The sequence below is a fragment of the Prionailurus bengalensis genome, chromosome D1 (genome assembly GCF_016509475.1).
Source record: "Prionailurus bengalensis isolate Pbe53 chromosome D1, Fcat_Pben_1.1_paternal_pri, whole genome shotgun sequence".
In the NCBI taxonomy this organism is placed as follows: domain Eukaryota; kingdom Metazoa; phylum Chordata; class Mammalia; order Carnivora; family Felidae; genus Prionailurus; species Prionailurus bengalensis.
Genome location: NC_057346.1, coordinates 111,397,319 through 111,410,072, shown reverse-complemented (window position 1 = coordinate 111,410,072; position 12,754 = coordinate 111,397,319). Strand labels below are relative to the sequence as shown.

The 12,754-nt window shown below is 48.1% G+C and overlaps 1 protein-coding gene across 30 annotated transcripts in view; it reads right to left on the bottom strand.

Moving 5' to 3' along the window:
* PPP6R3 (protein phosphatase 6 regulatory subunit 3) overlaps window positions 1-12,754 on the bottom strand; it is a 136,520-nt gene that overhangs the window by 82,027 nt on the left and 41,739 nt on the right. For 25 of the 30 annotated variants that reach the window (XM_043581887.1, XM_043581888.1, XM_043581889.1 and 22 more), the window contains exon 2: window positions 10,448-10,600. The gene's annotated coding sequence lies outside the window, so the exon portion shown is untranslated. Of the gene's footprint in view, window positions 1-7,906; window positions 8,019-10,342; window positions 10,601-12,754 lie in introns of those variants that run through there. The other 5 variants (XM_043581909.1, XM_043581905.1, XM_043581908.1 and 2 more) reach the window with 3 other exon arrangements.

Below are 12,754 nucleotides of genomic sequence, written 5' to 3'. Positions count from 1 at the left end.
CAGGGGGTTGAGCGTCCAACTCCTGATTTCGGCTCAGGTCAGGATCTTATAGTCTGTGAGTTCAAGCCCCGCGTCGGGCTCTGTGCTGACAGTGCAGAGCCTGCTTGGGATTCTCTGTCTCCCTCTCTCTTTACCCCTCCCCTGCTCTCTTTCAAAATAAACACAAATTTAAAACAATTTTTAAAAGGAAAGAAAAAAAGGCCAAAAAGAAATAGACTGCAGATCAAGAACAAGCTAACTACCCTAGTTAATCTGTAGTTATGACCAATTCTGTGGCAGAAACCAGAACTGGCAAATTGGTCACGGAAGAAGGTGAAGTTCCGTTTTTCAGCTCTGGCTATTAAGCTTCCATCGTCCTTGCCCCGCAAACTTTCAGCAGGCCACGTTCCCTCCTGAAGCGTCCAGGTCAGGCTCCACAGTCCCCGGCACCAGGCCGCCATGCTCCAGAGGGCCCGGCCTCCATGTGGTCTCGCGGCCAGCAAGCTAAAGGGCGAGGAAAGAACAGCGAGCTCGGGGGCTGCTGCGCGTCTGCTCAGGAACGAAAGTTCAGAGTCATTCAGAGAACTGAACGGTTCTTAGGATTGTTACAGCTCCTTCGGAAAAACAATCTTGAACCTCTTCCAGCTATTCCACGATAACATTAACCGTCCTGACGGTGCAACCTTCTATCAGAGGTGGAAACACGATTACTAATGGCTACCCATTGAGTGCCTACCACAGGCCAGACTCGGGTCTGATGCTTTTAGACACACCCTCCCTCGAAACCTCGGAACAACCTTTCATGGTTTTGTTCTTGTTCTGCATACGGAGAAACCAAGATCGAGAGGTCAGAGGACCTACCAAAGACCAGAGCAGGTAAATGCGCTGGCCAGAACTGGGATCCACACCCGCGTCTGTCGAGCTCTGTCTGTGCTCCTCCCATTACAGCACCAGCGTGGGAACAGCAGCTGCGTGGCCAGGCCCAGCAGCAGGTCGGTCTCCCGGCACGAGCCGGCCCCAGGCCAGCCCGTGTGCGCTCACGCCTGCAGACGGCAGTGCAGCGAGCCGACCCGTGAGCTCTCGGCTCTTAGGACTCGCCAGTCAATGGCAACAGCCTACCTGTGCGTGTGAGGTCAAGAAAGCTGGTTGGACAGCTCAGTCAGAACAGCACGGCTGGGGACACCGGGAGCCCAGCTCTTGTGGCCAGTGACTGTTCTCAGTCAGTTCCCCAAGATGCCACAGGCTCATCAAAATGCACAGAAACACGAGAATCAGTATGCAGAATATTTCTAAACATGATGAGACGAAGAGAAATTTAATCAACATGAGGTACACTTTAGATAAAAACTGAAAAACATGATTGGGGCGGGGAAACACCAGGCATAAGAAAACAGGAAAAGTAGCGAGGGAAACAGGTCCAAAGACTGTAGTTAATTATAAGCTCAACATGAAGTCGAATTCTGACGCGACTAATAAGCAAACCAACCTGAGAACAAAGTCATACATGAATCTCGTCTAGGACCGTGGAAGACACGAATCCTCCTGCGGCCTGCCCCGGGCCGCTCACCTCCTTGCCAGGCAATACCATACCTTGTTCGGGGGAGGAAAGAAACTGCTAACCCACATGGCCCCCAAAGAGATGACCAGTCAGAAGGACTCGCCACTTGGGGGATGAAATAACTGGCTCTGGGGCACCCGGGGGGCGTCCGACTTTGGCTCAGGTCACCATCTCGCCATCCGTGAGTTTGAGCCCCACGTCGGGATCTGTGCTGACAGCTCAGCGTCTAGAGCCCGCTTCGGATTCTGTGTCTCTCTCTCTCTCTGCCCCTCCTTTGCTCGCATGCACATGCGCGCGCGCTCTCTCTCTCTCTCTCTCTCTCAAAAATAAACATTAAAAAACAATTTAAAAAAATAACCAGCTTTGCATATCTTCAAGCTCTTTTATGCTATCATTTATAGTTCCCCAACATAAAATGAGAGCCAGTGAGTGAAAACTACAGACCACGGGCAAGCAGTTGAAGCAGGAACTTATTCAAGATCAGGCTAAAGGTTAGGTTCACTAACACAAGCAATGCCCCAAGGCTGGAGGAAGTGTGGCCAAAGCCTGGATGATCCTCTAGGAGAGCGTGAGGAGAAGAAGGCTACACGAACGGATCGTCGTGTTGTTTGATGAACCTCTTCTCAAGCCCGATTGATATAAAAGGCACGGCTTTATCTGGGCTGAAATGGAGCCTCGACAGGAAGACAGAAAGGATTACGCAACCTTCCAGATGTTTACTGGGTTGAACCTCACCCAATTCTCCACTCCTCTGGCAAGTCTAGCAAGATAGCAACAAAGGACAAGGAAAAAGAAACAATGCCGGCACATTTAGGAAACGACAGAAACTGGAGAAATAATTCAGAAAGTCCAACATCCAAGTGACATAAGTTTTAGAGGAACATATTATAATCCACAACCACCTGCCTCAACCAAAAAAACCTTTTCTCAGAGTGTAAAGCGCAGGAGTCCCCCCGCCAGGCCGTGCACGTCCTGTCACCCCGGGTGCTGAAACAGACTTCTACAGCACAGTGTGAAATTCCAGAGCATCAGAGATAAAGACAGTATTGCAACTTTTCTCGTGAGGACAGAACAATCAAAAAAAGGACTGGAAATCAGAATGACATCAGCTTCCTCAACAGCAATTGCAGAAAAGAGCATTTTAAGACACGGAAGGTCGGAAAGACTTATTCATGCTTTCTCAAAAAGCTACTGGAAAACGGGCTCCACCAATGCGTGGCAATGCGCCAGGAGGGGTGCCCGGCTGGCTCGGTAGGTGGAGTGTGCGACTCTCGATCTTGGGGTTGTGGGACTGAGCCCCGTGTGGGATATACAAATTACTTAAAAAAAAAAAAAATTTTTTTATGCTTTCTGTGCCAAGCACTAAACACTTTTTAAAAAATGTTTATTTATTTTTGAAGGAGAGAAAGACAGAGTGTGAGCAGGGGAGGGGCAGGGAGACAGAGGGAGATGCAGAATCTGAAGCAGGCTCCGGGCTCCGAGCCGTCAGCACAGAGCCCGACGCGGGGCTCGAACTCACAAGCTGTGAGATCATGACCTGAGCCGAAGTTGGACACCCAACTGACTGAGCCACCCAGGCACCCCAAAAATAAAATCTTTAAGGGGCACCTGGGTGTCTCAGTCAGTTAAGTGTCCGAGTTTGGCTTACATCATGATCTCGCAGTCAGTAAGTTCGACCCCCACGTCGGGCTCTGTGCTGACGGCTCCGAGCCCGGAGCCTGCTTCGGATTCTGCGTCTCCCTCTCTCTCTGCTCCCACCACTTGCACGCAAGTGCGCGCGCGCTCTCTCTCTCTCAAAAATAAATAAACATTAAAAAAATTATTTTTAAAGTTAAAACAGTAAAAAGAAGCATTGAGATGCTTGGGTGGCTCAGTCAGCTGAGCACCTGACGATCCTTGACTTCGACTCCGGTCATGATCCTAGGGTCATGGGACTGAAGTACAGGTCGGGCTCTGCGCTGAGCATGGAGCCTGCTTGGGATTCATTCTCTCGCGCTCTCTCTCTCTCTCTCTCTCTCTCACTCTCTCTCCCTCCCTCTGCCCCTCTCCACTGCTCATGCTCTCTCTAAAAAATAAAAATAAATAAAAATAAAAATAAAATATTTTCAAAAAGCATGGCAATAAGCCATGAGAGGAAGACAGGGAACACACGGAACTACGGATCCCACACACCCAGAAACAAAGACGATCCCCAGAAGAAAAGCAACGGGGACACCCGCCCGGAGGAGCCAGCCCGGAGTGAGGCACGAGGCAGAGGGCTCTGAAAAGGATGCGTCCAAACAGGAGATGTGTGTGCAGGATCTATGTGACCATGCAGAGACGAACTGTACTAATGAAGTCAGAGCCCCAGGGAATAATGGACTCAATACACATATCTTTGTACCGATTTTAAGCAAAGTTGTGCTGTAACTATGCTGGAAGACAAGGGAGGGGAAGAAGCTATGCACGTGCAAGGTGAATCTTCACCCTCACTGTTAGAAGTCAGCCAGTTTTGGGGCGCCTGGGTGGCTCAGTCGGTTAAGTCTCTGACTTCGGCTCAGGTCGTGATCTCACTGTTCATGGGTTCGAGTCCCACATTGGGCTTCTGTGCTGACAGCTCGGAGCCTGGAGCCTGCTTCCCATTCTGTGTCTCCCCTCTCTCTCTCCGCCCCCTCCCCACTCATGCTGTGTCTTGCGTCTCTCAAAAAATGAATAAACGACAAGGTGCCTGGGTGGCTCAGTCGGTTGAGCATCTGAATTCGGCTCGGGTCATGATCTCTCGGTTCACGAGTTTGAGCCCCGCGTCGGGCTCTGTGCTGCCAGCTCGGAGCTTGGTGCCCACTTCGGATTCTGTGTCTCGCTCTCTCTGCCCCTCCTCTGCTCGTTCTCTGTCTCTCTCAGAAAATAAACATTAAAAAAAATGAGTAAATGCCAAAAAAAACACAAAAGTCAGCCAGATGAGAGAAACAGCTCCCTACAGGCACACAACTTAGAAACCTGGAAGGAGGTAACTGTGCGAGAACAGCTAAGTGACGAAGGTACAAGCTACAGCCCCTGGTTAAGTAACTGAGGGACGAGGAAGGGAGAAGCCAGGAGAGACGGAGGAGACGACTGTCACTTCTCGTTGTGAACCATGCACCTACGTGAACCACGTACGCATACAGGATGGAACACGACGAGAGGAAGGCAGACTGACGGCACTGGTACCACGCCTGGCACTCAGCGAGAGCTCCGTAACGTCACCTCAGTCTGAGATCGGACGCTGTGGAAGAGGAGCTCGCCTGCCGGGGGGGGGGGGGGGGGGGGGGGGGGGGGGGGGGGGGGGGGGGGGGGGGGGGGGGGGGGGGGGGGGGGGGGGGGGGGGCAAGCAGGCGGCGGCCGCACACACTCACGAGTCTGTATACGAAACCCGAGCAAACGAAGAAACAGGACCAGCCGACCGACCAAACCAGCCCACGGCAAGAACCACAGCGGCGCCTTCTCACAGGTGCCCCGTCAGGTCTCGCTTCCACCCCATCCTTTCTGCCATCAGCGTGTGAACCCACGCCAGGGCCCTGGGACACCCAGGCTGCCACATCTGGCCTGCCACCTATTTTTACACAGCCTCTGAGCAAAGAACGATTTTCCTGTTTTTTACTGGGGGAGGGGGAACCAGAAGCATGACATTCTAGGACTTGTGAAAATTCTTTGCAATTCATGTAAGTTTTCCTGAAATGCAGCCACGCCGCTCATTTACATGTGGTCTCTGGCTGCTGTCACGCTGTGAAGGCAGTGCTGAGTGGGACAGATCTCTGCGCTGCTCCTCTGCTTTCCAGATCACAATGACAGTCACAACTCAACGGTGCTTTGAGTGCCACGTGTGGAATTGTGACACCGTATTTTCTTATCACCCGTGCGTCCCCACAACGTCCAAACAAGAGAAGAGGAAGTGGACTTCGCCTGCCGAGCTCCTCAGGCACAGCAGGACGAGGACCTCTCGTCACGAGACCTGCTGGCAAAGCCCTGCGTTCGTTGTGCCACCGCGCCACCCCTGTGCTAGGAGAACACAATCGACGTCCACGTTTCCAGAAGAGGCGGTCACCACAGTATCGCTCATGCACAGGAAGGCAGCATCAGAAAAACTTAAAATTTTTAAATGCTAACCATTTTGGATGGATAGCTTTTATTATTATTATTATTATTATTATTATTATTTGCTTACTTAATTTTGAGAGACAGAGAGAGAAAGAGAGCGAGGGAGGTAGGGAGGGAGGGAAGATGAGCGGGGTAGGGGAAGACAGGGGGACAGAGGATCCGAAAAGAGCTTTGTGCTAACAGCAGAGAGCCCGACGCAGGGCTCGAACTCACAAGCCAGTAGATCATGACCTGAACCAAAGTCAGACACTTAACTGAGTCACTCAAGTGGCCCATAAAAATGTAAACATTTTAAACATTTAAAAAAATTTTTTTTAATGTTTATTCTTGAGAGAGAGAGAGAGAGAGAGAGAGAGAGAGAGAGAGAGAGAGAGGAGAGATGTGAGTGGGGGAGGAGCAAAGAGAGAGGGAGACACAGAATCCAAAGCAGGTTCCAGGCTCTGAGCTGTCAGCACAGAGCCCAACATGGGGCTCGAACTCAAACTGTGAGATCATGACATAAGCCAAAGTCAGCCGCTTAGCCGACTAAGCCACCCAGGTGCTCCAAAACTTAAACATTAAAAAAAAATTTTTTTTTAACTTATTTTTGAGAGACAGAGAGAGAGAGAGCACAAGCGGGGAAGGGGCAGAGAGAGAGGGAGAAACAGAATCTGAAGTAGGCTCCGGGCTCCGAGCTGTCAGCACAGAGCCCGACACAGGGCTCAAGCTCACGGACCACGAGATCTTGACCTGAGCCAAAGTCGGCCGCTTAACCGACTGAGCCACCCAGCCGCCCCAGAACTTCAACCTTTGAAATGGAAAATCTCGTAACAGAATTCCTTCAGAAAAATAAAAACGGAGAAGGAAACTCCAAGCGAAGCTGGTCTCCAAGTGGCCTGTCAGCCAAGCGCGAGGAGGCCAGCGACGGCTTTCCTTGGATTCTGGCAGAGGTCACGGGCACCACCGATACAGCTCAGCTGGTGTTTACTGGAGGAGTCTGAGACGGTGACGAGAAGCCTCTCGGAACGGCCCGCGTGGAACCACCACAGGAGAGTGTTTTCGGAGAAGGTGAGTGAAGATGAAGTCCCTACAACACAGCGGATCCGTGTCCCGGCTGATGGCAGTAAAATTAGGTGTGGAGCAAAAAACAGCTTCGTGGGGCAAATTTACACGCCTGGGAAAATGTAATGTTTAAAGCTTACGGTTATTTCTTTCTACTTTCATCAGCAGGTACTTCGAGAGGTTTTTAAAATGCCTCGTGTGTGACTGAGCCAGTAATGTCAACAGGAACCTCATGTACTTGTGGAGACTTAACCGCCATTAGACCCTGACCTGTCCCGTCACACGGCAAGCAGCTCATCACGGGTTAATGGGGTTTTTTTTTTTTTTTTTTTTTTTTTTGCAACTTCTTGAGCTCAGGGCCAAGACTGAAATTTCCCTGAATGAGAAGAACAACTCTCAACCACTACTAATGAACACCGAATGGCTCCGGAAACCGGCCTCTGGCTGCAATCTTCATGTTTCTTAATCAATTCAACCTAAAACGATAAGGCTAACCAACACGGATCTGCAAAGTCTCCACTGTGGTTAAAAAAAGGTCATTTTAGCACTAGCTTTCAGGAGTGAAAAGAAGGGAGATCCCTGTCCTCACACAAGTTTACGGCGGGTACATTTTCTGCGCTCAAACTACAGTTAAACAGCATTTTTCAGACCTTAACGCAAACGTGAAGGAAGCTTTCCTATTGCAAAATCCACACAGCTATACACTTGAGGAAGTTTTTCCTAACTGTGAACTGGAAGCGCTTAATCTACGATGCAACAGAATCTAACAGAATTCTGCAGCTGCTCTCCGAGTGAGGACGAGTGAGGACGCTATGTACCTGTGGACTAGTATCGGAGTGTGGCAGGCGCCACCTGTGTAAAAGGACATTTGCGAAGATGAAATATGTAAACCTCATTACAGATCAGCATTAACAGACTAGATGAAGACGTGCGGTAGAGTCTGAGAGGCGAGCCGTGGCTCTGAACACCATTTCGGTGAAAATGTCATCCCCTCCGGAAAGAGAATCCCGTCCTTCTCATCAGCAGATCGGTATTACAGAAAACGGAACTCCAATATTTTTCCATTTTTAATTCCATCAGTAAGATCTGTGAAAATCTGCTCTCTTATTGTACAGACACTTTATAATATCCTCTTCTTTGCCTCTTGGTCTACAAAACCTGCGATATTTCCTCTCTGGGCCTCGCTACCCCTGGTCTAAAGAAGCCTATACTTACAGCGCTGTTCCTCTTTGGAAATCCTGCTCAGCCACCTGGCACTGATTCTAGGCCTCCTGGAGACTAATGAGTAACTTCTTAAGAGAAGAGTTCACCCGGCATCAGACAGCATCTGATGAGCAGAGGGAGTGAAAAAAGAAACGGGAGGAACACAGCTAACGGTAAGAAGCGTTCTACAAGCTGAAACGGCTAAGAGTCTTTGTCAGCAAAGAAAAACAAAATTAAAAAAGAGAGCGAGAAAGAGAGGTAGACAGTTTTTAAAATGTTACCGTGAGAAATGGCTCTAAAATTTTAGCTCCTACCACTAAATAGTGAATGATACCTACCATCTAAAAAGTACTAGATACAAAGCAGAAGTCAAAACTCCTTGCTCCCGGCATGTTTAAATCTGCTCAAAGAGAAAAAACAATCCTAAAATAATTTAATGAGATATTCTAAGAGTTCACAAAGGAGTGGCCACAGAGGAACTGGAACAACACAGAAAAGTTTGACAAAAAAGGTAGAAAGCGAGTGGAGCCCTAGAAAAAGGAGGATCAAACACACAGACTAATAGTAAAACCCTATGATGGGGGATGGACAGAATGGGTAAAGGAGGTTAAAAGGTACAGATTTCAAGTTATAAAATAAGTAAGTCACGAGATGTAAGGTACAGCATGGTGGCTACAGTTAATAATCCTGTATTATCGATTTGAAAGTTGCTACATGAGATCTTAAAAGTTCCCATTACAAGAAAAACATGTAACTGTGTGGTGACAGAAGTCAACTAAACTAACTGTGCTGATCATTTCACTATGTACACAAATACCAAGTCATCACGTTGTACGCCTAAAACTCACGTTATATGTTAATTATATCTCAATTTTTAACAGGCTAATATGTGTAGTATCATAGAAACACTTCCAGAAATCACTCTTGAAACTCTGGTATCACAACAGAAAAGCAGACGATTGTTACAATTTACAAACAGACAAGGGTCCGATAAACATAAAAGGATGTTCAGCCTCTAAAATAACCAGCTGGATTCAAGCTGGAGGGCTCCGTGGTCCTAAAACTAGTGCCCTCTTCCTGTCACCCCCGGCTCTGACCCAGCTGCTGAAAAGGGCAAGACGACAGCTCACGTGCGTCACAAATGATCTTTTTTATTGTGAATCGGCCCGATGGTCGGACCACAGCTTGTTAAACTACGTGGCCCTGACCTTCTCAAATCTGAACCCTCGACATGGGCTGAATTCTTCCCGCAGTCAGAAGCGGAAAAGACTTTACCCACAAGGTCAGAATGTAGCCCCAGGCAGAGAAAGGGAAGGGCTGGGCCCCAGAACACACTCCCTCCCCTTAAGAAAAAAAAGCCTGAGGAGAAAAGGTGCCAAGAGGTGAATGAACACTTAGGAGAGAATCCTCTCTATGAGGAGTTTTACAGAATAATACGGGGGGAAAAGCTGGAGAAATAAGAACCCTAAATATCAGGCCCAGGAGTTGCAGCTTCACTGTGTAAGCACAGAGGGAGGCCGGAGGTTGGAGGAGGGTCATTCAGGAGGGGCTGAAGGAAAGACAGCCCTGGGGATCAGGGGCAGAGACCCTGCTACAACAGAGTAACTACACTGTCTCCTGAGATGACGAAGCCTGAAACGTAGCCAATTAAATGGTTATGCCCACCTTCTCCTCAAGATACAATGGAGCAAGGGGTGTCTGGGTGGCTCCGTCGGTTGAGCGTCCGACTTCGGCTCAGGTCATGATCTCACACTCTGTGAGTCGGAGCCCCGCGTCGGGCTCTGTGCTGACAGCGCGGAGCCTGGAGCCTGCTGCAGATTCTGTGTTTCCCTCTCTCTCTCCTCTTCCCCCGCTCATGCCCTGTCTCTCTCTGTCTCTCAAAAATAAATAAACGTTAAAAAAAAAGTTCTTTAAAAAAAAATGCAATGGAGCAAATGAAAATGGATTAAAAATACGTCATGTCCCCCAAAAGACCCTACTGGGCCATTTTCTGAAGTGCCAACTGAGCAAAAAGTCAAATATGCCAAGTCAACCTCTGGTCTTTAATAAAAACTTTCAGTGAAGAGTTCCAAAATGACAGTAATTAGGACTCACAAGGAGTCAGACGGCTGACTAAAAACCAGAGATGTCCTGTGGCTGGTGTAAAATAAAAACAAAATAATCTCAATTTCTCTCTCTCTCCCTCTCTCTCTCTCTCTCTCTCACACACACACACACTCCCTCTCTCGCAGGTAATGTGGGAGCAGCAGCTGGGCATCTACGAGCAGTCTTTCTCTGAGTGCTACTCCAGCTTGCTAGGCCTGGCTGCTCCTTGGGGCCCAGATTAACCCCCCCTAGGAAACTAGGAATCCCGTGGGTACTGCACATTCCAAAACATACCAGAGCAAACTACAAAGGCTGCTATTTAACTTCCTAAAAACACCCCAGTGCCACAGAACCACACTGTACCTGGTCTAGCCCTGGTTGTTCTAGGCTCCAGGGTCTCCCAACAGAACACTGCTCTCCTTGATGCAACTCATGGAAGAAAACGCCTGATGATCTCAATGGTCTTACCTTTCAAACCAAGTTTAAAAATTAAAAGAAAGGTTTTCTTCTCTGTGGCTCCTTGCCCATTACAGGTTATCCTGGTAACAGTTGTCTTCAAATTTACTGCATTAGCAGATTAGCAGGAGTAAAGTGGGACGTGGAAGCAAAACAGAAGCTCTTCTGTAAAGAAAAAAAGAGCATATGATCACAGCGTGTTCTGTCTGGGTCTGATGACAGCTGTCAGTAAAGATACTGTTTCAGGGTCCTGATTCACATAGAACTACACCTCAGAAAATTGAAAAGTTCTAGTTAACTGCAATTTTTCTGTGGGAAAACAGGGGAAAAAGGCACTGTCGTCCCCCTGCCTCAGCTTTTAACCTACACTAAACAACAACCCAGAAACAGAGACACCGTAATGTCACCATCTGTGAACAAATAACAAAGAACATATGTATTATCGTCATCTTATGAAAACATCAATAATATTCTTATCCAACACAGAGCTAAGTAATGGCACCATACTTTAAAATACTGAAAGCAAATTCGGGGGTGGCTGGGTGACTCAGATGGTCAAGTGTCTGACTTGGTTTCAGCTTAGGTCACGATCTCAGTTTCGTGACTTCTAGCCCTGCGATGGACCCTGTGCAGAGCCTGCTTGGGATTCTCTCATCTTCTCTCTCTCTCTCTCCCCCCCTCTCCCTCTCCCTCTCCCTCTCTCCCTCCCTCCCTCTCTCTACTCCTTCCCTGCTCACGCTGTCTCTCTCTCAAAATAAATAAACTTAAAAATATAGTAATAAAATTAAATAATAAAAACAGTAATAAAATAAAAATTTTAAAGCAGATTTTCAAAGTATCTCCCTCTAAATGCCCTCAAGTAGCCCCATGTAATACGTTAAAACATAATGTTTACCAGGAAATGTAAGCAGAATATTGAAGTCACTGAAGTACTGGCGTTACAGCCAAATTCTAATGTCAATGAATCAAATACTACACATGAAAGGACTATAAACTGTCTTCCAAGGCACTTCATTTATAACTTAACACTGCAGGAAAAAAAGACTCAAACTATGGACAATATGCTAATGAGAAATCTTGTAAGAATGCAGTCTACAAGGCATTTCACAAAAAATGCTGTTCATGTGATAACCTTTCTTCCATAAAACACACTACACTCAGGTCAATGTTTTCCGTCAAGTAATAAATAGAAACAATGCTAACTGCTTGATAAAATGAATGAAACAAAACAGTAAGAAACCCAGGTTAAAATGAAAAGAACATAAAAATCTGATGTACTTATGTGCTCCACAGGATTTGTGTGCGCACGCGTGCGTGCACGTGCACACACACACACTCTTTAGCGTTTAATTTGAGTGGCCGCAGGACCCTCAAAACGAATCCACAATCATCTTTTCCAGGAGCCAAGACCACCCACCTCTCCTGCTTGTGGGCGGATCACAGGCTCCCAGCAGAGCTGGACAACCTGCCGGCCTCACCCTGCCCCACACGCCCATCCAGGAAGCCAAAAGAAAAAACCCGCTGTCAAATGTACTCCCGAGCATTATGAACCTGAGTGCTTATTAAATAGGAACAAGTGTGCTGAGACTTGATCCACTTTTCTGGAATACGGTCTTTGCATAATTGCTCCTACTCTTTTCACTTAGGCTAATTAGGAAAGGGAGTGAGGTCTATACTACTGATGGCAAGAAATACAGTTGGTTATTCTAAGGTGGGAGAACATGAGAAACAGGACCAGACGATGGAAGACAGAACGGGCCAGTGTCCGAGCGGAGCAGCGGAACTCTGAGTAAAGAGCGTATACTGAATGCACGTTGAAATGCCTCTAGATCAACAGTAAAAAGAGTACCTCGGTTGTTTTGCCTTGTTTTTCAAAGGCACAATCTACAAGGACCAGGAGAAGGCAACAGAATTGGAGGGGTGTTGGAAGGGAGCAGAAGGAGTGCTGCCTGAAGAGATTATTCCCTGAATACTCAGATCCCTAAACATCCTCACCCTCTGTCCCACCCCTGCCAGCCCCAGGAGGCAGGCCTCTGAACTGGGAGACCCTGGTTCAGCTGGGCACAGCTGGGGACAGCTTGCCACGCTGACAACAGAAAGGCTGTGGGACCTGCAGAACAAATGCGGAGACACAGGCACGCCCCACTGCCCACCCCAGCCCCAGCCGGATTCTCTTACTGGGCGCCAACAGTCTTCGGAGCTAACGGAACCTGAGAAAGAAAAGAACCTGAAAGCACCAAGACACTGGGCACTTCCCAACCAAGGAGCGCTACTAGTCACTGTGCTGGGAAGTTCGTAGCCAACGCACCCCTCTTGTGA